This window comes from Nothoprocta perdicaria, unplaced genomic scaffold (genome assembly GCF_003342845.1).
Source record: "Nothoprocta perdicaria isolate Ctin4 unplaced genomic scaffold, notPer1 scaffold_392, whole genome shotgun sequence".
Taxonomy (NCBI): Eukaryota; Metazoa; Chordata; class Aves; order Tinamiformes; family Tinamidae; genus Nothoprocta; species Nothoprocta perdicaria.
The window spans coordinates 333,428-358,612 of record NW_020455635.1 but is presented as its reverse complement, the minus strand read 5'-3'; the positions used below and the strand labels follow the sequence as shown (position 1 = coordinate 358,612).

At 50.3% G+C, this 25,185-nt stretch overlaps 1 long non-coding RNA gene across 2 annotated transcripts in view; it reads right to left on the bottom strand.

The window, feature by feature from the left end:
- Positions 1 to 2,058: 2,058 nt before the first annotated feature.
- Positions 2,059 to 25,185, bottom strand: part of LOC112952157 — a 46,514-nt gene continuing 23,387 nt past the window's right edge. The window contains exons 4-8 of one of the 2 annotated variants that reach the window (XR_003250338.1): positions 14,194 to 14,282; positions 11,914 to 12,108; positions 10,160 to 10,244; positions 9,648 to 9,840; positions 2,059 to 2,789 (exon numbers count right to left, since the gene is read on the bottom strand). This is a non-coding gene — a long non-coding RNA (uncharacterized LOC112952157). Of the gene's footprint in view, positions 2,790 to 9,647; positions 9,841 to 10,159; positions 10,245 to 11,913; positions 12,109 to 14,193; positions 14,283 to 14,358; positions 14,409 to 25,185 lie in introns of those variants that run through there. The other variant, XR_003250337.1, reaches the window with a different exon arrangement.

Below are 25,185 nucleotides of genomic sequence, written 5' to 3'. Positions count from 1 at the left end.
GCCCGTGCCCTGGCGCTGCCGGGGTTCAGGAGCCACCTCACACAGGGACAGCCCCAAGGGAAGGAGCAGAGAAGCCGCAGCATGGGGCAAAGGAGGCCAAAGCCTCCCCAGATGCAGAAGCATCTCCCTTGGCTCACTTCTGGCACGAGGCACCACCTCTGACCCCGCAGCTGCCAAACCCCAGCCCACTTTGGACACCACAAGACGGGGCCACAGCAGGAGCAGGAACACAGGGACAGTGTGTCGGCCTCGTGAGATGCTGATCTCAGCGGGGTTTGRTGCAGTCCAGGCTGGAAATCCCAACAGATCTAAACACGCGGCTACAGGGAGGCTCTTTACTGCTAAAACAGGCCGTGCGTTTGTGAATGCCACTTGCAAGAGAACTTATGCTAAAGGGAAAAAGGTCCTTTTTATACTGGAATTATAATGTCTAGACAGAGCCTTCCTGGTATAACTTCCCATGYAGGCAGGGACTAAGAAATACTTCGGCAAAAAAATCCAGCAGGAGCCATTTGAGAGGTCTTTGATCTCAGGAATGACTTATGCCATGCAATGAAGCCTGCATTAAGGCGGCTCATTACATGGCCCCTAATCCCTGGGAAGCTTCTTGGGTGTTGCAGAGGAAATCGATGGCAAAGATGAGCGTGAGGCCACATCTCCCTCTAGCTGCTGGGGCTGGGGACTAGGCAGCCCTTGGCCACCCGCTGCCCACGGGCGCCCCGCGGCCTCGCACGCAGGCCAGGGCTTCTGGTGCTGAAGGTCCTGGGTGACTTCTGGCCGGCTGCAGGGAGCCTCCAAGGAAGCCAGGCGAGCTAAACTCTTGGAGAAGACACAGGGCAAAAGAGAGGAGAAGAGGTCAGGAGTAAAAGGAACAAGGTTGATGGCCCTTTTTGTGATAAGCCACTATTGATTAATCATCACGGAGACAGCGTGGAGAACGCCAAGGGCTCTCTCCAAAGGAGAAATCACACAGCCGAGACGCAGGGGAGTTATTCCCCTTCTTAGCAGCCCAGCTAAAAGCCCCCCAGATCCCTCCAAGTCCAGTGTCCCCCTCGGATGCACAGCAGGATTCAGGCAGCACTCGCATAGGCACAACCTGCCCCAGCACGCCTCAGTTGGGGGTCCCTCAGGGGACAGTCCTGGGCTCGTAGCCTGCAGACCTCCCACCTGCCCCCCTGCAGGAGCAGCAAGCAGAGGAACCTGATCTGCTCTGGGTGTTTTTTGTTTGTTTGTTTGTTTAAGAGCTTTTTGAAGAATTAGATGGGCCCTGGTTTCGACGAGTGCAATCTGGCAGCTGAAAGGTCACAGATGACCTGGCTGCTGCACTGACATTTCAAAGTCAACATCCTCYTTGCATGTTCAGAGCCTAATTTGGGAAAAAACGTCCGTAAATCTTCGCCTGATGATCCCTTCAACCAGCTTCACTTTCCTAAGCGTGACAAACAAGTGATCTAAAACAAGACTCCATAACGCAGCTGAGCACAACCACAGGGATCCTTTCCTTTCCTCCTATCAAGCACGTTGCACGTCTAGGATCTGACCATCATGCCATCAGGACAGGCTGTAGCAAAGCGGCATCACAGAGCAAACACAACATCAAGCCACCTTCAGACCTCAGAGCCTTTCCTTGCCCCCGAAGGTCCCTTTATGCTGCCAGTGTAACATAAAGATCAAGCACAACTCGGACCCCAGTGCAGAGCACATCTGCTACAAACCTGGCAGGACCAACGCCAGGGAACAGTCATGTACACACAGGCACAAACACACACACGCACACATGCACACAGAGTGTCCACCTTGCAAAATTTCCCCTCAATTTTTGTTACCATGTCATCTATTAATTACCTAATTACATCTTCTAATTATGGGATTCCTCCAGTATTTATACTCATTACATAAATGGTGGCAATTACACTAATTAGGTTAATGATAAAGGATAACAGTCTACAAATTGCTTTAAAGGGCCACTCTCAAGGCACACAGGCCAAAGCRGCTCCCCAACGGGTCAGCCCACGGGTGGGAGCAGACACGCTCGTGCCAGCCTGGCCCCTCACCTCACGTAGCTGCTCTCTCCTCCTATGGCCTCTTCTGATCCTTGAGGCTGCAGTTACTGGCACCAGGGAGGCCTTGCTCTGCTTTGAAAGACAGAGAGCTGCTGCAAAGAGTGAAATCGGGTAGTGACGCTCTGTTGTTTTGTTGCTAGATTGCTTTTCCTGAATTCTGGGCTCCACTAGATAGGTGCGACCCCTCTCCCCGTTAGGAAGGGAAGGAAAGGGTGCAAATGTTTCTTTCCTGGCTATTGGGAGATCCAGGGAGGAGGGAAGCAGAGTCCTCTGGGGCATGAAGCCCAAAGTCTTCAAGTCCTGCTCAGCAGGATGCAGCCCTACTGCTTGCCTGTAGGTTTTGCCAAAATGGAAAGTTTGCAGCAAGGAGAATCTGGCTCCCTCTGCTCTAGCAAGATCCTTTGAGCTCCGATGGCACTTTGCAAAGCAAAGCATGTCCTTGAGGTGAAGGAAAAGCCAGGAGAGGCTGGAAGGAAGCTATTTTGCTGAATGTACTGCTTGCCCAAATTTGCTGGAGAGTGATCAGCACGTGACAATGTTCTTGCCCCTATGTCTCACCCAGAAGGATCCTAAAATAGCAGCAAGCTCCATTACTCTCTGGAGCAGCCCAGCTCACGGGGAAAAAACTTTCTTGCTTCGATTCAAAYGCAGCCACTTCTCTGGTGGAACACGGGAGCTCTTTGCAGCAGTTTAGAGCGTGATGAATGGCCTTTTGTCCTGCAGTCACTAAAGAAAGAGAATGTAATTACCCAAACTGGAATTTGGCCAGGACACAATTTTACGCCGAATGAATTTCCCCCCCCTTAAAGTGTTTGCAAATCCCCCTTTAAAGATAAAAATCCCAGAATAAAATCCAGCCCTTGCTCCAAAATTGGCCCAGTTCCATTATAAGTCAACTGAACAACTCCATTTTACACCTTTAAGGCCGTGGATCTCAGCACGTTGCGCAAGAGATTTTGCTATTGGCAAGGGTGAGGAATGCTGATTTCTGCTACTGAGCTGCTGTCTTAGCCCTAAACTATATCCCCGTGTCAGCTGCCCAAAGACATGTGTAACCAGGTCCGTTTTCTGGAAGATATACAGCTGCGTGCGGCTTTATAGGCTGCTCCAGGAGGACAGGGCTGGCACTTCCACGGGAGCACGCTGACCAGGCTCCACTCTAACAGGCAGGGTCTATGGCTCCAGCGGGAGCCTTGCAGGAGCATATATCGATTGTAAATAATGTCTCAATATCCTATAGTAGGCCATAAATCAAAAAGGGGTTGAAATATCTTCTCTCCCAGGGACCTTTTTTTAAAGGAGTCTATTTCTTGTTGCAGTTTTCTTTTTAGAGTTACTGCATTGACCTTTTAGCCCCAAGTGCCAGGTTCAAAGCAGAGCGGGTGATCCCTGCCCAGCCTTCCCTCGGGATGCACAGGGGCTGTGCGAGGAGTCTGGGCTCCCGGGATCACGTGGAGGGGACATCCACACGTCCCTCCTGGGTTCCAGGGACGACTTTTGTCCTGTGGGTGCCTTACTGCACCAGCCAAACACCGCTGCAGCCCTGTCTCCTCTGGTGGCAGACTATGACCTGAAGAAGATTCCTGGACATAACAGCATTAGAGACACTCATTGTGGAGGTGGGATGCTCAGAGCTGGGGTGCCATTGGGTACAGAGCAGCACCCATCCATGGGGCTGATGTCCATCTGTGGCTGAAGGTACCTACTGCCTTTCAGGCGAGTTATAAAGCCGAGGTCCTGACTGCTGTCATTCCCTGCTAGCACCGTAGCCTCCGTGCTCACGTTCACATGGATGGTGCAGGCGAGTGCTCTGTCTGGTGGTGACCACACAGCCGAGATGCTGGTCACCATCATCTTCGATACCCGAGAACTAAGGGCTCCACAGAAGCTCTGCTAAATCAGGCACTTTCTGGACAGGTCGTACTCACACCATTTTCAGTTCTCCTGCAGCCAGACAGCTGTCCAGAAGATAAAAATAAGCTTTGTGCTGTTCCACAAGTCCTGAAAGTTTAACACTCAACTCAGGCCTCTCTTTCCCTTCCTTCCAAGTAAGGAAAGAAGGGAAAAAAAAAAAAGAAAAAAAAGGAGGAAAAAAAAAAAAGGGAAAAAAGAGAGTCACATCTGCTAGCATCAGCTTTGCTCTGCCAGCCATGCTACTGCCATCAGCCCAGGCTGATGCCCAGGTTTTCGCACTTTGATGGAAACACAGTTAAGTCAGTGAAAACACAGGGAAGTCACCCAGCCCACAGGTAGATGGAGCTTCCAGCCTGCTCCCTCCATGAGCAGTCCTGCAAGAGACACCTCCTCAGAGGCAACTGCTTCCAGACTTTTGGTCTGATTCAGGAGAGCCTTTCTGCCATGTCTCTATAGGGCCCCTGGTGCAATGAGGCTTCAAAGGCAGGGCTTTCGTGTTCCTCACTAATGAATGGCTACGTTGGGAAACCAAAGGGGGGGGCAGATCAGAAAATGACTCATTTGGTAGGAAACATTTGCCAGGAGTGAGGAGAGCTGACCTGAAAGTTAAGGCTCACTGTCCTGCAAAACAGCAGTTCCTCCAATCACTACRTTATATTGCAGTGGAAGAAGAAAAAAAGAGTTTACTTCAGGCCATTTTTTAGGAACATTGAGCAGATAGAACTGAATATTTGCAGAAAGACAGAAAGAAAATTAAATTTACTGAAACATCAAGGCCCCAAACCAAGCCAATGCCGCTGCTTCCCATGTGTCACCAGCTCCTGCACCAGGGGACACGCCACATCCATGGCCACAGGCAGCAGGACACATACAGCTTCCCTTCCAGCACTGCCTTGGTAGCACCACGGCAAGAGCAGCCTCTCCAACTCTAAGGAGAATTTGAGTTTCACCAGCAAAATAATATGATGAAGCGCAGGAAAAGGTGCAACAGGATCCTTTGGGACCAAAATAGGAGCTGTGGTATTTAAAGAAGCCAGGAGGGAATAAAAGGGAAGGAAAAGTAGGAGGGGAGCAGCGTTTACCTGCACAAAAGTGAGAACACTGACAATAACCCAGCTCAGCTCCAGCTCGCACAGGAGACTTCGGAGAAGGGGGTGGGAGGCAAGGTGGGAAATTACCAGGAGCTTATATATATATGTAAAAATTAAAAAAAAAAAAAAAAAAATTGTATCAGCATTGACTAATAATTTCCGGGCTCAGCGCAGATGTCATTAATGACCCTTTTTATTCATGCAGGAGTTCCCAAAGAGGAGCATAATGTTCCATTAGTAATAATTGAGAAAGTCTCCTGTCGGGATTATGTCAAAACCTAGAGATGCTGCTGCTGCCAAAACATTTTGGTGACAAACGTGTGAAGCGTTTGACAGAAGGTGCCACAGCAGGTTGAGGCGGCTTCAGGAGGGGAATCCTAGCAAGAGAGATGAGGTGGGAGACAGCAACAGGGTTAGAGCTGAGCACCGATTTACCTGGGGAACACAGGCTCCTACTTTCCAAGGATGCTCCTAGCCTCGTGCTTGCCTGTTCTCCTCATTGCCACACTGCTAGTGTACCAGGACAGGGCTATGCACAGAATAAACCCACATCTACACCTCGTGGACATCTCAGGCTCTTACTCACTTGGCAGTCCTGAGCTACAGGGCATTTATCCTGCTGCTCTTGCTTTGCAGAGAGACACAGCAGCTCTGAGGAGGTCTTTGGTGATGACCCATCAGATGTCAGCCCACTTCTGGCCATGGTCATGCCCAGCTACAACGTGCCTAGAAACACAGAGTCCAAAGCAGACTTTCCCTCTCCTTCCTGCCCAACAGCCTCACCCAAGGGCAGTTGGATATGGACATCTCATGGGTTTACTGAGCTGAATGGCACAAAWTGGGCAGCACAGCCCCTCTGGCAGGTACAGGGCTGCTCCATCAGAGGGACAGAGCATCTTCCATGGTTCCATTGGGGTCATGTTAAATTGAGAATCCCTCAGGCTCCTGGCTCACCCATTCCCTGCCACATTCCCAAGATTTTGCAATACACRAGCAACACGTTCATCCATGGCTCAGTGCCCTGGATCTGTTTGTCCAYGGACTACCGAGTCCTCAGACCACCAGGGAAAGGCAGGGACGTTGCAACACAGCCACTGTTTCTTGCTGCTCATCACTGCCCAGTAGCCAGCAGGGCTGGGGACCATTGCAGCCACTGGAGCAGGGAGCAAGAAAGCCACAGCCTGTGACAAAGTCACTGCAAACACTGAGTCCAAAGCTTCCCAGTGGAGAAGCATAGAGGAAAGATCCTGGTGACATAAGTAGTTTATTCCTTTGTATTTTTGACCTCTGGCAAGACTAGACACTTTTTGAACAAAGAAAACCTGGTGAAATGTAGACAAAATTGGAAAATAATTCCTTCTATCGAGGCTTTCCCTGTTATGAAAATGATCTTTGTTTTTAACCAGCAGAAGTCAGAGCCTGCCTTGACCACGGTCATGGTTTATGTAGCAGCATTACATTGCTGCTGCACAGACACCACTAGAAAACAGGGAGTATTTCTGGGGTCTGGCCCTTTTCAAGGAGCCCCCTCTCAAGTGCTCATCCCGCAGGAAGGCAGCCAGGGATACCCACCTCAGAGCACCTCTGACTGCACTGCGCAGAGCCAGGCCTGCCCGTGGACAGAAATGGGTCTGGCACCGCCACGCTCCTCGCCCTCTCCGAGCTGGGTGGTATTTGGAGCCGAGACGCTGCTTCAGGCCCAGAGCAGACAGCATGCACAGCCATGAAATCCGCATTTGGATCCAAAGCTGGAGTCTAAAGCCCTCCACGGTTTGAAGCGGGCTGGTTCAGGCTCATTTCTCGTCCCCAGACTGCAGCAGAAGGGCCTCTCTTCCCCAGGGCAGAAGCAGAGCAGCTGGTACTCTTCAGCCCAGTTAACAGACGAGGTCTGGCCACCGCAGCCGAGGGCTGCTCCAGATTTGTTTTCTAGTGGCTTATTCATTGAGAGRCTGCCAACGTGTGAGCAGAGAGAAATGCACACGGGCCTGATCCTCGCCGGCTCCAGCCGTGGCTTGCACCAGAGCAGGGCTGCCACAAGCTGCGGTTAAGCCCTGCCGAGTCGGGGCACAYGCCTGGCATTCTGCTGGGATCACACCGGGACAGGAAGCATCCAGGGCACGGCAGCACCAGGACAATGGGGATACATCTGGAGCGGCGACTGCAGCCATCCCTTCAGCAGGTCCCCGGCCCATTTGCACATTGAGCACCAAGGCACCTGGTGCCCACCACACTTACCCAGCTCAGAGCATTCGAGATGCGCCAAGAGGAGGACAGGGACACAGCCCAGCTTGAAGCAGGCAAACCAGCGCAGTTGCATGGTCCTCAACATCAACCAGCAAAGACAAGCCTGGTCCAAGGGTGCTTAAACACATGAGAAAAGGAACTGCCCAAGGCCTCGCAGGCAGTCAGCAAGGGAGGTGGCTGTGATGCACATCTAGGGCTGATGCTACTGCCAGCTCCCACTCACATGCATATGCCCCCATGCCCACAGAGAGCCCAAATCACCCCCTCAGTAGCMGAGTCACAGGCTGCCCCAAGGTCACACGCAGGGGAACAGGCAGCATCTTCCCGCCAGCACCTACAGCACAAGGCACCCTCCCAGGCACAACACGGCAGCCTAAGAAAGCCAGTGGCGAAGACACCACTGAAAAGAGCGTGAAGGCTGATTGCTGTAATTGAGCCTACCAGGGGAAATTCGGTCTGTGGGAACAGGCAGCACATCCCAGCCGCTGCAAATGGGGGGTGGAGAATATTCGAGCTGTTCCTTTCGAGGACTAATGATGATGGGTTTTTGCTAGGACTCAAGCTGGCACGGATGAGGACTCCTGCAGAGCGCGGAGTCAGCCAAATTAAGCACTGGTCCTTCCTTGGAGAAATCCAGTCTAGAGGAGTTAGTCACAGGATGCTGTCAGCTGGGTGCTGGCTATTTAGAGAAAGAGGCAGCAAGCAAGGAGCCCTGTGTCCTAGTTAGGATTCAGAAACTCCTCTGGTTTTACAACCTATGTTATCTAGACAGCAAGAAGCCAAGGCACCATGGCAAGGAGATGCAGGAGACATGGGGTAGGAGACGCTCAGGTATCTGTCATCACCTGGAAAGAAAGAGCAAATCTTGCACGGAATTAAGAGAAAAAATATGCAGTTCCACATGGGACAACGTAACATGTCCTGTCTCAAAGGTCCACAGCCTGAAAGATGAGCACGGCAATTGCATTGCTCTCTTATCTAATCTAGAAAAATATTACTAAAACATCTAACATGGCTGAGTACCAAAGCAATTCTTGGTAGTTGATTCCTGAAAGAAGGATGCAAAGAACATGTTGCTGGTACTTGTAGCTAATTGCTCCTTTTCTTTTGAGTCTACTTGATTTGAAATATTAAATGCAGAGGAAACATCTATTTTTCCTCCATAACCTGTCAGTAGAGGAACTGAAATATGTTCCCCCCCCCYTTTTTTTTTWATATAAACAAGAGGTATAAGCTATTTTATAGTAACTAGATAAAATTACACAATATTTTACTCAATGGAGAAAAACACAGATCTCCCTACGACGATATTTCTCCTTTCTTGCTGACTGTACATTAACGTGACTGCTCCACATAACTCAGCTTTGCAGAGCTGTCAGGGACATCTCCCAGCTCAGGCACCTCACGCCAGCCGGTTCCTCCCATTGCCTTCTCCCAGGGACGGGGACACACAGCGGCCGGCACAAGGAGGCTGTCCACCACATGACCAAACACTTGAGTTGCTCAGTTCGCTATATCCTTAGGTCCCTCAAGACTGACCCACTCAGAAACATGAGGATTTTTTTTTTTCCTACAGTGTGAAAAATCCTCAGGAAGAAGCCACCTTTCACTCTAGTCAAGCAGAGGTGCTAAGAGTAGGTTGGGATCKAACTGCAATTCTTTCCTATTCCTTCTACTTTTTGGTGTCATTTTTCCAACATCTCACTAACTTGGGGAAAAAACAGGCCATCAGTTTCATATTTAAGGCTGAATTCCCCAAGCAGCCTCTACTCAACGACACGCTCTAGCCCAGTGAGCATCAATTCAGTCCACAGTGTTGCTGGCTTATGTAGAGGAAGTCTGCCTTGCAGGAAGAGAAAAGTTGTATATTTTCCTGATCAACTTTTCTCCAGTACAGACGCACCCATAAACCTATAACTTTTTCGCTTTAAGGGATCAAATCCAAAAAGGAAAAAGACAACCCCCCCCCTTCCCCCATACACACAACCCCTCAGCAACACCAAGACTTGTTGTTGGAGGGCAGTTTACAGGTGCAGAGCTGAGACTCAAGAGGCCACCTGCCCTCGGGGACAGAAAAGCAGGGAATTTTCACAGCAAAGTTCCACAGACAAGAAAAAGAAAAAAAAAACTTCCCTCCTTCACTCTGAACCTGCTCTAAGGACAAGCCAGTATTTCAGAACCAAAATCTCTCCCCCACATTTTAGGCCTGTTCTGTTCAGCTGTTGTAAAATTCCAGCTTTTCATCTCCATTCCAAGCAAAAAATATACTCCCGAGATCAAGATTTAACACTATCAATTATCCCCTAGCAAATAACTGCCCCAGCAGAGAGCTCACCTTAGCACTGAGGTAGGAAAGACTGCATCTTCCAGGTGCATTTGTTAAGGTTTGTCCAAAGAGTCCAAACCAGCACGTGGCAGTGGCCACCCGCAGATCCAAGCACAGGAGCCCTTCCCACCGCTTGTCAGTCAGCGGGACAGAGCTGACAGCGCGGAGGCGGAAAACATGCAAACAGCTTTAGGTCTTTTTCCTGCAAAGCACCAAAACTCAACCTTTTCTAAGTGCTACAGCACAGAAGCTTTTTTTCTTTTCCCCCTCCCCATTATTATTAAAAGTCAGCTTAAACTGTCAGATGGASCAGCTTGTTGTTTTTAGCTTTAAAAAAAATGCGGATTTTCATTCAGATGTGAGCGGTCAGGATAAACCAAAGGGCCCCTCACGGTGAGTGCGAGAGAAGTGTGTTATTCAGTGAAAGAAAATAGCTGGTCACAAGCAGCAGTGAGGCGAGAACTCCACGTGACACTGGCTGTCCTTGTGTCCCCATCCCAGGCCACACTGAGCACCCTCACCTGCTACACCAAGGTGATCACATTGCAGCTGCAGCTGCTCGTGGAGAAACGAGGGACTCCTGTGATTGTTTTCCCTTCCCTCCCCCTGAAAGGAATGGAAAAACCAAGTTATTTTAGAAGTTTTCCCCTAGTTTCAGAGTGCAGAAGTGCGGGATGCTGGTGGCACGCCAGCGCAACGCTGCCTCGCCATGGCCCGTAGAGGGAGCTTCCCCTGACGGCCCGGCCCCCTTGGCATCCTTGGATCAAAAAGTGTGCAGCCTTAAAGAATAAAATAAAAATAAAGCACTCTGGACAATATGAAAACACTGACTTTTCAAGGTCTCCCCCCACACTTGCTCCCTCACGGGGAAATCAGAAGCCCTGGCTTAAAACAGCAGTGGGCAATGGCCTTTTTTAGGAAAAGGGGGAAATAGGAAGAATGTAGAGATAAAGCCTTTCCACAGTGCTGAGTGTCTGCAGCGGGCTTTTGGGGGTTGAACTGAGCCAGTTGCAAACAGATACTTTTCTTTTTAATTTTCCTGTAATGAAGAGCAGAGAGGSGGAAAAAAAGAAAAAGGAAGTAACCAATCTTCTCAATGAAAATAAGATTCTGCAGCCTGACACCGTTCATGTTTCTGCCTCCAATAAAGCGCTCCAGAGCCCTGGGCTACCACTCCAGCTCTGCACCATGAAACACCATGGCCATTTTCCCCCAGCGCTTGCCATTTAACTTTCCTGCAAACCGGAGCACGGCGCTGGTTTTCCTCGCAATTCCTCATTACCCTTCGGGCACGGCCACAGGATTCCCACAGCTCCCGGCGAACGTCCTTTTRATTCACTCCGCGGATGGCCAAATCAGCGGCGGAGTGAGTTATCACCTCGGGGAGAGCGGCCGCGCGGGCACCGGGTGGGCGCTGCGCAGCGCCCGCCGCACCCAGGGCGGCTGCTCCGCAAGGCCACAGCGGTCAGGTGGCCGGGAAGCGCAATTAAAACGGGGSAGAAGCGCAGATTAGCGCTGTTCTACACTTCCCTGATGGAAGGGAGGGGGAGAAGCGCCATAAAAACATGATCAAATCATTCGCGCTGCTGTTCCAACTTCTGGACGCGGCGCGAGATAAGACGCAGCTCCGCCCCGCAGCTGCGCTTGATTTACGGGGCTTGGAAACTCAATGTTCTCCCGGCAACAGGCGTAATTGGGGCCGGGTGAAAACTGCCTCGCTGGGCTCTGCCACGGTGCAGTCTCCTGCTCTCTGGCCAAGAGCAGAGACCCCTTCGGTCCAGTTCACCAGAAGTGGCTGAGATGTCTCCAGGCTTGGTGCACCACGAGAAGGGAGGGCCCCACATGCAGGACCATGCAAACACCCCAAGCCCCTGATGCAGCCAAAAGCTACAACCCTGCTGCATCCACGGGAGCAACAGGGTTGGAGACAAGTAAAATACTCATTTACTGACTAAACCCCCAAAAAATTGCATTTGTGCAAACACATTTCACCAATTCCTCTCTATTTCAGCATGCTTCAGAAGGATCAGGAGGATTTTTTCCTCTTCAAATTATCATCCCAGAGTTTGCAACTCCAGAAATTAACCACCCTCAGTACTGCACCAAAAACAGGTATTTTCATATGATTTTTTTTTTCGCTGCCTCCATTCTCCTCTAATGCGGCCAACACAAGCACAGACACCGTTCCCATGGTTGGGAATGTCTTGGCTTTGTGACAACTCTATGAGGTCCAGAGGAAAACAAGCTTACAGTCCACAGTTTTTGAATGACTTACCAGTTGAGGACACATCTCCTAGGTGTCACGAGCCTGCTGTTGGGATTTCTCCAAAGGGCGACTTGCTCCTCTTACCAAACCTGCATTTACAAGGCAGTATTTCCAACAGYTTCACTGGACTTGCTCCTGTTTTACATGACCATGAATGAGGATGTCTACGAGCCAGATTTTTCTTTCCCCTCAACTTTTTGCAATCTGAAAAGATAACATAACCTTCCATATTTCTGTGTGACCTTGAAGCAAGTTTTCACAGTTCAAGAACATTGTGTACAGAATATTAAGAATATTTTCTTGTACAAGCAGCAAACATTTCACCTTTAGTGTGCGTTGTAGTGGCCAACATTTGTCAAATGAGGAATGTGCAAATGGGAATATCTGATTTACCCTCTACATCCTGTTTGCTCACTGAGCAGACCTATCACATCTGTTCTCACATGCCCTTCTCTCAACACAACATCACCTTTCCCTTTTAGCCAGCCTCCCTCTAGGAAATCRTCCCTTCTTAAGTTCCCTTCCATCTCATTCTGCCCATCTAGGTGGGAGTAGCACCTCCTGGCAAGCATTTGCCCCAGGCAAAGCTTTTTCTGCAAAACTATCTCGAGTTTATCTGGGTTATTTTGGATTCTAGTTTTCTCTAAATGACTCTCTCTCCTAGGTAGGCATCATCTGGAAATATAAACCTAGTTTTCTTTCCCAACCCTGGGTCRTTAATAAGAACATGGAAAAAAGAATCCTTGGTACAGCAGGGAGATCTCTGGAGGGTGGATGCTTACTCAACACATCCTTTCAGTGTCACAGTAAACCACCAARAAATCCTCTTCAAGTTTGGATTTCTAGCTGTTTTCAAAGCCAAGGGCATCTAGACCACTCTGTCCTACCCTCTAACTCTTCAGTCAGCTCAGGGCCCACAGCTTCTGGTGTTTCCCTTCTCATTTCAAGGCCTGCTGCACCATAGCAGAAGGAGATCCTACCTCATGGATACAATTTGTTTGGAGATACCTATGTAGGCTGTTCTCATTCCCTTGTTTTCTCCTGGGTATCCACAAGCTTCACTAACGGTCCCASTGTCTTTCCAGGACTTGCATGTGCGAATACATAACGTATCTAAGCCATGTCTGAACAATGTCTTCCAATGTTGAGTCTTATCCTTTGTCGCTGCCATTAACCAGGATCCCAACTGACCTTCTAAGGGAAGACAAAGATGCAAAAGGCACCAACCTTCTAAGGGAAGACAAAGATGCAAAAGGCACCAAGCGCTTCCTCGGCATCATCTGCTGCTCTCTTTCCTGCTCCCAAAGCGCCAAACTGCCACTTTGGCGGTCGCCCTGCTACCGCTGGGGCGCTTCTGGAGCCATCTCTCGTTACACTTGATGTCCCTTGCTAATTGCATCTCCCCATGTGCCTTGGCTTTTCTGATCTTGTCTCTGCATGCACATGCTGTACTTCTGTACTTGATTTTAATGACCTGACCTACTTTTTCTTTCCTCTAGGTTTCTTTCTCAGGTTTTACACGCACACTCCTTTCTATCTTCCTCTTAGCTCGCTGCAGTTTGAGCTGTACCTGCAAACAATTTTGTCTGGCTCTCTTTAGCAACTTCTCCCTGATAACAGCTTCCCGGGGTAGAAGGGAATCTATCCTGTGCATGATCTAACAGGGCTGGAATCCTGACTCCACAGATAAGTCCACAGCTGATCTGTGTCCCTCCTACTCCAGGCAGCAGGAGCTCAGTCATTCTCTGGTGTCTCTAGAACAGGTCATCTCCTACCTCCATGTTCCCAGCCAGACTCTCCCACTGGGGGTTARATCAGGTCGGAAACAACCTGTGATAATTGCTGTGGTGTCACCCCTTTTAGGCACAGCCAAATCCCACACATCTTCTTGCCCTTCAAAGACACAAAGTTTTCCCCTAAATCCCCTTCCTAACTTCCTGGCTCCAGCTATCTCCSTTTAACGCTCTAGAATATGACTTATTGTCCTAGTTGAACTTCATTGCTTTGTTAGAAGCCAAAGCCCCCAGCTTCCCCATTCATCTTACATTCAGCCATCTGATGCAACAGCCTCCTGTACTCTTTCTTAGCCCACCCTTCCCCTTGCCCCCCTTGCTTTGAATACAGGGGGTCAAGCTACACAACCACCACTTCTTTCTTCCAACCTTAATATCCACAATTCTCCAAGGGCACAAGAAGGAGCTCCATTAGTTTCAGCAGGCTCTGCACCAAGGCCATGAACTGTCGAGGCTGCCAGATCAAGTTAGGAGATGGCTCTTAGCAGTCAGGTACCTGATGCTTCCTCTGCTAACATGGATCAGGATCCATACCCCGGAGCAGAAAGCACCCAGACCAGGAGACTATGCTGTTTTAGATTTGCTCTGAAAAACAAATAAAGAATAATAATAAAAATAAAATCCTTTTCAGCTTCACCAGTACCTGTAGGGACAAGTATACCTAAGCCAAGGGGCAGGAAAAGGAGAATCATCATCTAATGACACTAGTTTAAACCAGTGCTTATACCAGGAAGATTTACCTTTAAAGACAGGCTCTTGATAGCACTCAGAACTGAATCCCCAGCCTTAAGTGTATGTGGTTTAATTACTGCAGCTTTGTTAAATCAGCTTAGTTAAGCCCCTGTGTAATTGCTTTCTTCTGGGCTCAACGCTGGTTTATTTGAGGATAGCTCAAACTGATGCTCAAACGACTTGCAGCTGCTCTTCTGCTGTTTACATCCCCTCATTTAAATCAGTTTAAATCCACACCTTTTGATAAAGCACTTTCATAGAAGCGAGGCCTCGGGCCTTGTTCTGCTTGCTGCTGACATGCTATAAAACACTTCTTTTTTTGCTTTAAATACACAAGACCCAAGAGCCCCCCTGTGCTGTAGCCATGCCCTGGACACCCAGCTTTCCCCTCCAACCTAGAGAAACAGCACCTATGGACGGGCCCGGGGCACGAGGCCGCGTCCAGGGCTGCCCCGCAGGAAGCGCAGAGGCCTCGTGCAGTGGAGCCCATGGAGCCGCGTCCCCTCGTCCCAATGGGGACACGGGGCCTCCATCCTCGCATCCCCGTGCTCTGCAGCCCCAGCGGTTGCCACGGTTACGGGCAAACCCTGGCCTTTCGGCAGGGGACGGAGCGGGGCAGCGGGGGGACGGGGAAGAGGGGCGGCAAATGGAGCGGCCTCGGCCCAAGGCGGCCTCGTGGGCCTGTCTGCACGGAGCTGACAAGATGACGAGGTGCCAACGCACCGGGCTGCTCAGGGGGCGTTTTTACGGCAGCTCTGCCTCGCGCACRTTTTTATTGCAAAGAGGGTAATCGGGCCTCTTCATTATTGAAAACATATTTACTACCCCTTGGCCGCTCTCTCCCATTTTTGCCAGCCCCTTCCTTCCCCCCTTAACTACCCTGTCCTCCACGAGATATGATCTCATAAATTTACAGTATACTTGCTGTCTGCAAAGTGGATGTTCAGTTTCATTTTTATTGGACTTTATGATACAGGAGGATTGCATTTTATTTGTTACACTGCTACCAGAAGGCCCCAAAACGTAGGCCTTTCCCAGGAAAATGCCAGCCACGGTGGGGCCTTGGTGCAAGAAGGGGCCAGGGGACACGCGCCATGCTTGTGGCAGTGCCCACGGAGCTGGGGCCACCTGCAGTCTCCCCATGAGCAAGAGGCTGGCTGCGAGCAAGGGCAGGTAGTGCTCGGCGTGGGCAATGGGGCCCTACCTTCCTCCTCTGCTGGAGGGGAAGCTGCTCTCTCCATCAGCCGTCTGCTCCAGCACTCCGTGGTCCTCCCGGTTCCACCCAGGTGGGAAAGGGGTTGACGCTGGGCCACTCTTTGGTAAAGACAGCTTGGCTGACAAGGGATACACAGCACAAGCATCGCCCACTGCTTCCTCGTGCTCAACACCCTGCCCCAAAGCCGCCTTTCCCCAGGCTTTCTGCCACGGGAAGGCTGGACAGGCATGCCCAGGTATGCCCACAGCCCAACTTAACACCCCTCTGCATGTGCAGCCTTCCAGCATAAAGGGGAAAGGAATAAAACTTTTCCCCACAGAGGGAATAAAACTTCAGCGGCTCCCGCAAGGCCCAGTGCTGCCCTTAGCATAACACTCATTGCTTCAACAAAATTGCTAGGAAATGAAAGCAATTAGTGTCATAACAAGGAGGTCAGAATCCAGCCTTATCTGGGAAGATGCCTATCGCATTCGGTGGATTCCTCCAGACCTGTCCTAGCGCAGTAGAATAAAACCTCAGCCTCCCAACGAATGACTCCAGCTCTGACGTGTTGAACACGCACAGCTCCTACCCCGTACCCACCACACGGGCAAAACTCCCACCAATGCTCAATGCCTCTGGCCTGGAGTCCTGCACCACAGGCAGCGATGGGGAGAAATCCAGGCTCCTACACACCAGTCAGCTCCCAAGTGACCACCAAGGCAGCAGCCTCAGTGAGGACCGGTGTCACCTTCTGATGACGGGGTAGCACGAGGGCAGGAGGAATTCGTTAGCATGCAGTGGGCCATGTGCTCTCAATGGGCATCTGTGGCTRGTGCAGGGACTTCTCACTTCTTTGCAAAACCCTATTTTTTTTCTCTCTCTCATGGGAATAGGCTTTGCGACCCTTTCTGCAACTGTGTCCAGAACCAGCAGTCCAGAGATTTTGGGAGCCCAACTCGTTTTGTATCAACCTCATCACGGCCCAGTGCAGCGCAAATAATCAACCTGGGTCATTTCAATTACAAAATAAGGGAAGGTTGTTATTTTTTTTTTTCTTTTTCCCCAAGGTAACAGGGAGAGGCCAAGCAAAGCACCGCAAAGCAACATAAATGATTTAGGACCCAACCATTTTGCCAGGGAAACGTTAAAGACAGAGTCTAATCCTTTCATCTAACCCTGGTCCTTCTAAAAGCTTTAGCTAGGAGTTGACTCAGCATGTCAGTGCCAAAAAGATCCATTGACCTCGAGTTCAGTGCTGAGAAATTGAGAAATGTTCTTTTTAATGTCTATTCAATAAATACAGCATCACCCTCTCCGTGGGCTGAGCAATCCACTTCAAATCCATTACGGCACGTTCTCATAGACTGACAAGTTGTCCTGAGACAATAGTGGCTGCGAGATGAGGTTAACCCTTGCCGAGGGGGTGTAAATCTCTGTAGCCACAACCCTTTTGCTCTCCAAAGTCCTTGAAAAGAGGGGAGGGGGTATCTGAATTGATGGCAATCCACTGCTGTGCGCGCTCTTTCCTGGACCAAGGTGAGCTGCGTCTGTAAAAAATATGCCCAGTCAACACGGCCAGGCTTGAGCCCCTCTTGGCAGGCAGGAGGCAAGCACTGCTCCTTTCCCTTTCCCTTTCCCTTTCCCTGGGGGCATTTTTGCTCCCCGAGCGCTTACGGTCTCAAAGCCGCTCACCCTGCTCCAGGGGCAGCAGCACGTTGGCTCTGTGGTGGGACGGGCACAGGGTGAATGGTGGCTTTGCCAGGGGAAAGGTGCATTAAACTGGGGCCAGGCTGGAGAGCTCTGGTGCAGCGTGACTGGTGTGAGCTCCACAGCCAGCTTCCATGGGCAAATCCAGGATGCATCCCTGCATCCCAGCCTGGCCACGCACTCGGAAACATCAAGCTCATGGGAACAAAAACACAGTAGGCAAAGCAGTCATGCAACTCGCAAAGCAACGTGGCCACCAAAGTCCAACCACCCCAAACAGCGACATGCAGCCTCTCCTGCCTGCAAAATACATCTAAGCCTCGTGACCTCTCCAGGGACAGCCTTGCACAGTGTCCAAAGCCAAGCATGCAGCTGCCCTCTGCTTTAAGCTTTCTGCCACGGTGCATGACCCTGCAAGGAGCTGCAGCAATGCGACCACAGAGCTTTACCCACCCTCATGTCATTACAGACCTATCCAAGGCAAGGCTGCCTCGGCCACACGCTTCTCACTTCCCGCTAGTTCCCGAGTTCCCCTGAGGCTGCCCAGCCAGCAGTTCCCCTCAACTGTCTCTAGATACTTTACACAGGCTGTCCTGGCTGTCTCTGATTCTTCCATGATCGGTGGAGTCTGGCCCAAGCAGAGGGCTGCCAGATTATCCTAAGGTCATAGATCCAAGCTGCATGGCCTGAATGGGTTTAAGGACTTTAAGCTCCCCTACACCAGGTGCAGAAGGCATCACCTGGTCGGTTTAGGCGACCAGACGTCAAGCATGAGGAGAGAGGAGTGTCTGCATAGCCCTGGTGGGACTCTGCTGCCAGCTGGAACATCATTCTGATGAAAAGTCCCAGACAACCACAGCCTCCAGCAGCAAGTCGTTAATGAAAAATATTGTCTTAATAATCATAATAACACAATAATTCTAAAAGGTGCACGGGTGCGCACTCAATCTACATGAAATTGGAGCAGGGACAGCAGGGGAGCCCTACGTCTTCCATTTTATATTCAGCTGTAGGTATTTTATAGTTTCCCTCCACTCCCCCCTTTTTGAAACTGCTGAGCTTTGACTGAGGGAAGTGCAACCACTTTGGGGCTCTTTGGAGGCGGGAAGGGGAGGGCAGGGCAGTCCTGGAGGGCACGTGGGACCTGGATCTGTGGGTCACCCGCAGCTGGATGCATCTGCGGGGACTGTCAGCAAGGCAGCAGCCGCCCAGGCCTTGACGTGGCATTTTGGGGCTTCTCAGACACACTGAGGTGGAGGAGCTTGCATGAGGCGATATTTTAGGCTCCGTGCTGACTCAAGCAAGCCATCCTGCGTCATGTTTATCTGGGTCGCGTTTACGAATTCTCTTTTCAGTTTTATAGGCGAGAAGGTTCTATTTTTTCCTATCCTGCCTTGCTTCCATGTGCCAGCCAAAGGCCTGAACGCGGACGACTTTGCTAAGACCAGTGGTGTACAGAGCGCTCAGCCACGGGCTCACACGGGCAATGACTGTTTGCCACATAACTAGAACACGAACACAGCAATGTCTATCTCTGGGTAGACTCTAAGAACTTGAGACACCATCTCCCACTCACGCACGGAGTCTTTTAAGATGCACAGCTCTGCTGTAAATCAACAAATAGCTTTTCTTTATGGAAATAAACCCATAGCTCATAGAAAAATAAAAACATAAAGTGTGAAAAAACTCAAATGGTTGTATCCAAAAGTCTGAAAATGCACAAAAAGCCACCTCCTGCACCTCCTCAGTGTCCTTGTGAGTTAGAGCCTGTCTTTGGAAACCTCCAAAGTCCCCTGTGTGGGAGTGCAGAGCACAATATCCCTGAACTTGGCCTCACGGACAGCGCTCTGCACTGGCTCGGCTGTGGGGCTCATTTTCTGTGCCCCAGGCTTGGAAGTCTCCACCAAGACATCTGATGGTGCCACTAATTACTGGCTGAGCTGACAGTGCTCGGCGCATCAGAAGAATTTCCTGATTGCTTTTTTGGGGAGGGACGGGAGCCCTCCTCTTTCTTTGTCTCCCCATTGAAGGATGTGCTCTTGGTCTGAAGTCCTGACAATCCAAGCTGCTGAAATGAATCCTCTTCAGTCTATTTACTTGATATTTACCAAAGTCTGCGATCAACAAGAAAACACATCTCAGCAGCTCACTTGGCAAGAGAACGAATTGAGGCAGCACTGCAGCTGTCATATTTATTTCAGTGGCAAAGCAGGTCAGGAAAATTGATAAAATTAATCATACAAACTAGCAAACACCGGGAGTGAAGGATAGAGAGAGAACGAACAGGAGAGAATGAGAGTGAAAGAGTGTTTTGCAGCACCAAGCTGCACCTGCTTTTATTTCTTTTAATGGATTTTTTTTTAATGCACTGTCGCAGATAAAATTGGTGCAAGGTACATTATTTTATAAGTAGGTTTGGGGAGGGGTGTTGAGATTACTACAGGCAGATGCCTATTACATGTGGGCTGAGCCCCAGCCACAGGCTTTGCAAGGAAATAGGAATCCAAGGACAGAAGTGATTTTTCACCCAGTCCCTGTAGACCTGGTGGGAAGGTCTATGAAACCAGAGGCACACCAGGACTGCTGTGGGTTGGGGCCAGCCCTCGAGGTAGTTTCTCAAGGTGCTCCAAGGCCACTACTGCAGTGTGCGCTGGGCTCTGGATGTGTCACCACCGTTGGCCGAGATCCCTCTGTCCCAGGGCTCATGGCAAACACATCCTGGCCACCGGGAAAATAGCTGGGAAACTGAACTATTGTCTCCAGGTTGTTTCTTCCTTTGTTTCTTTTTTCCAAAAGAATAATAAAAAAAAAAATCTGAGGTCAAGCACACCCTTCAACTTGGGTCATTTCATTCAAGCCCCCTTTTTAGGGTTTTAGACTAAATTTCAAATTTAAAAGACTCCTTTTTAAACGCAAAAGGTTGAAAAGTGCATTTCAAGGATACCACCAAATGGCATTTTGCCATCTTTTAGTTTTCTGTCATAAAAACAGTATCCACAAAACTCAACCCAAATTCATAAAGAACAACAGTTCCTCTGAAATGCCTTTTTTTCCCTTCCTTCTCTTTTGTTCTCTTCTAGTTTCTTTCTATTGTTCTGCTTGTCACAAATTAAAGGTTGGCTGAGAAAAGCCTCTGCTCTGATTGAGCTCTTTTCCATGACTTTCCATCCTCCTCCTCGACACCGCTCCAGACCCTTGCTGTGTGTCCCTGTTCCTAAAGTGAATGACTGCTCTCATTGCTCCAAGCACATTAAAAGTGAAGCTAATTAAAGGGAGGAACAATTTACCTAATGACATGGTAGATTCTCCATCACTTGCAGCCTTCAAGTCAAGCCCAAGCATCTTTCCGCAAGAGCTTTCGGCAGGTTTGGGAGTTTCAGCGTCAGGGTCTCTGACCCCTACTGTGCTGAAGGACACTGACCTCAAAGATTTGATGGCACCAAAACAGAGCGATCCCACCTGCCGCTGGGGACACRCCAAAGTGGTTCAGAAMAGGGATGATTGGAAAAAGAGAAAAAAAGMGGAAAAAAGATAGGTAGGGTGTCCTCATACACAACAAACACCTGACAACAACCACAAGGACCTCCCTCTACCAACTTCCAGCATGAAACTCAATTCTCATGTGGGATGAGGGTCCATCAGCCCCATCACAAATCCATTGCCATGCTCCCGTCCTTGCCAGTGCTGTTGGCGAGCAAGGGCAGCAGTGGCCCCCATGGAGGTGACCCCACCACGGGACAACCCAGCACAGGGCAAGCACTGAAACTCGCACTGAAAMCAAAGCTGCTGTGGAAATCACAAGAGTTAACAAGCATTTTAGGGAAGAAATCCCTCTATAAGATCTTGCTGACAAGCGCTATTAAATATTCATTCTATAGACTGCGGAGACATCATTAGACGCATACGTTCCGGCTCTCTCCGTACGCCTGGCTCTGGCATTTGTTTCACACGGCATCGAGGCGCTAAGGGGACCTTGGGGGGCTGAGAGGCAGCCCCTGGCTTCCAAGGCGGCCTCGCGCTCCGCAGGGATGGCCGCAGGCTGCGAGGAAAGCGTGGCCGTGACCAGCCCGCGCTCTGCAGAGCCGCCCGCGCCGCCCCGCAGCCGGGCGCATGGATTCTGGTTCTTGTGCAGCGTTTCTGGGCTCAAACACCTGCTCTCCGAGGGTGAGGGACAGCAGAGCTCTGCAGGGGCAGGTGCTCGCGGCCGCACCGGGAAGCCACCCGAAGCCACAATCCCCGAGCACCTGCACCGGTCCCATCCCTCTTTCCATCTCCACAGGAACTGGGGACAAAACACTCCCTGCTCCCTGGAAGACCCCGAGTGCCCTGTCACCAGCCTCCTGTTGTGTCTCGCTCCTCCAGCACCACCTCAGCCACCAGGACCCACGGGATTTCTCTCCACTGCCTCCCCTGGCGCTGCTCCTCACAGCAAAACCTGCGTGTCCACCCTGGCCAAAGCCTGATCTGCACAGGGGGCTTCCTCGGATGTACATAAATATACTTTTTTTTTTTTTTTTTGCATATACTTGAGGTGATGGCATCGGGTTTTTTTTTCTTTTTTTTTTTTTCTTCTTAAACAAACTGTCCATAAATGTCACCGAAAATCCCGTTCTCCTTTTATTAAACCTGAAAAATGCGTATAAATGTAAATAACAAATGACTGATACAGGGAGAGGAACCAGAGCGTCTGCTGGCGTCACCCTCCCTCCCTTTCTCCCTCCCTCGCGCTCTTTCCTCCTCGTGTAATTTGCATTAATAAAGAGGCTGTTCCTTGTCGGAATGTGTTTCATCCGGTTTAAAATCCCAGGGCGATCCACCAGGAACAGCTCTGGGAGAATCCGACTGTCAGAGCCGACAAGACAAATGAATCCCGGTGTCAGGAGCGTGTGGTTCAACGATGACAGATTGAGAAGAACTGTCCCCCTCTCGACAGGCGGGCTTCATTTTCAAATTAATAAATCTGAATAAAATATTTTCCCTTTCATTACGAGCCGAGCCCGGATGACAGTTCCCGTGACAGGAGGGAGTCGCAGTGTTGATGAGGAGACTTTGCATGAATTCCACCTGGGCTTCTTCAGCTTTATTTTTACCTGCAATTTCATCCCTGTTTACTTCTCTCCCCTTCCCTCCTCCCCTTGCCCTCTCTCACTTGCTCCCCCCTCCTTCCTCCTCTCCTTTTATGCTCTCACCTGCTTTCATCCGCTCGCCTCTGCTCCTCCCTTCCTGGGACGGAGCCGGGAGCTCCCTCGTCCACCTGCACGCAGGGATTTGGGGGCAGAGCCCCGCTCGTGCCTTGTGGCACCCACACTAACCATCCCACACCTGGACACGCTCTCACACAGCAAGCRCACAGGCGCCTGTCAGGTCCCCTTCGCTTAGTCTGGGTCTAACTCAAATTGCTCTGGCCCATCACAGTCTCGCGATGCTGCTCCCGAGGTGGAGAGCACTTGCAAACGGGGATTAACTGCGACCTCTTCTTTCCTGGCCTTCCAGGAGAATGTTTGTAAGGCTTCCTTATGACAGCAGCATAAGCACCATGCCTGCACATTCATACTAGCACAAGCAGTGTCACATTTTGCCTCAGTGCAAGGACACCACCCAAACTAGCACTTGCTCCAGAATGGGAATTTGGAGGCTAAGAGCAGGAAAATGGCAAGCAACCATACAGGATTCAAGAAGTCATGATGCACATCTCTGTTGCACCTTTGGATCCCACTACGACTTATAATGTGGCTGGAGCGCGCGAATACTACAGTGTGTGCACAAAGACAGGACACCATGGAGATTTTCCTACGATGTTCCCAAAGCAACCTGAGCATGACAAGCGCTAGCATGGGGTGGTGGCCCTTGACCTTTCCAACCACTGAAGGATGTCCCTGTGCTTGGCAAGCCTCCCWGCATACCTACACAAGAGTTAGTCTTTAGTTTGAAAGGTCAACTGGATCATCCCAAAAAGCCCCAAGCAAGCCAGGAGCTCTGGGAGTGAGCACCACCTGGAGCAGGGGATCACACACTGCTGAGCCCAAAGAGCAGACAAAGTCACAGCTACAGCATGGGTCCCACCTCAAGGGCAGCTGCCCTTGCCCTGGATTGAGCTGCCACCAATACTGCAGCTCCAAACTGAAGCAGAAACAGGTGAAGTCATGGGAAATGGAGCATCTTACCTCATTTGGCAATTGCAGCGAATCCAGGGCCTATTACGAAGGAAACAGGCAGAAAGGGAGGCGCTGGCTGATTCTTTGCAAGCCCAATATCCCCCTCCAAAGAAATTAGAAACATTCCAACAGCTATAGCTGTGCCTGACAGTAAATTTGATTAACTCGCCCGTGGAGTTAATGATATAGAGGACCGTGTGGATTTTGTTGTAAAGAACACAGAAAAGACAGATGAGAAAATGAGAAAACAAGAAAGTAAATTTAAGCAGCTGGAAGCTTTAACAACTGGCATGATAAATCCAATAAAGAACTGCTCGATAAAACTCAACCACTGGAAAGCCAAACATGAGCTGGGRAGGGAGCGTGTGGTGCCGGGTCTGCTTCAGATCCACAACCAAACCAGGATGGAGTCACCTGCAGCTTCCACCTTCTGCACTGGGAAACCTGCGCCGGAATCGGGATGAATTAGTTAAAGCTCGTGGGATTCGTATGTGCCAAACCAAGCTGTGCTAACTCTGGAAGAAGAAACTGGGTTACAGGCACAGCTAGCCAAACCAGATGCAGCCCTGGCATTCCCAAGGAGCCTGAAGTAAAACTCAGCATTTGAATATCTGTATTCTTATCTTATTCAATTTTAAATTCCACTGAACTCTGCTGCCAGTTCCAGACTAGAGAAAAACATCGAAGAAAACAATCGATGACACACCACCACCTCTGCTTGCCTAGGCAGCACAAGCCACGTGCAGTCCCGTAGCAATCTGCTGTCCAAAAGAGAGGGCAGAGCATCACTGTCACGGCTGGCCCTCCCAGACCCCGCTGACTGCACACAAGCACTTTTGGGGTTTCCCCTTCCGTTGGCTGTGCCATGAAAGTCCAGAAATGAGCTAGTACAGCCAGCCTGGTCCAGCATCACCGCCGTGCTTGGGCAAGGAAAGGCCAGAGAGACCATCGGCACGGATCCAAGAATYGGGAATGCAGGGAACAGACCCGGACACCCACACGACACCAGATGCGCCTGGCAACCGTCCAGCTGTTGTGGTAGCTCTGGCACGGTTTTCTCAAGGGCTTTGGATTGTGGAAGGGGGTATTAGTTGGTCACAGCACAGCAACAGTCCTGAGCCCAAACCAACAAGTCCTGCTGGGACCAACTTGATGGGCTACAGTCAATCCGAACAGATTTGCTACAAGCATCAATGGAGAACAACAGCTCCAGATGTTCTCCAGGCATTCCCTAACAGGGCAAAGGAAGGTAGAAGTAACTCCTCCGTATCAGATTCTATCAAGGCATTTTGGAGGGGACCAGGGTACATACAGAGGAGACAAAAGTTCACAAGTGTCCTCCAGATGAGCACAGGGYCAACCTACACACTGGTGACATAAGACCAGAGCCCTGGACAGCAGGTAACAGGGCTGGAAACGGGAAAGGTCCAGCAGCTCTTTCTAAAGAGGACTCTCTTCTTCCCATCGATATTTTAACCTGCTTTTCATTCACTCTCCTTGTGGGATTTGCCCATAGGCAACATGAGGAACTCAGAGCAAGGAAACAAATGAAGCACAGATTTCAAGAGCCACAGTCTACCACTCAATCCTAATTCCCCCAAATAACTTGCAGGTCTCACCTTAAGTTTTGAAGCCTCCAACTAGAGAGGGCAAGGCACCCTTTTGAACCAGGAACCCCTGCAGTCACAGGCTTTCA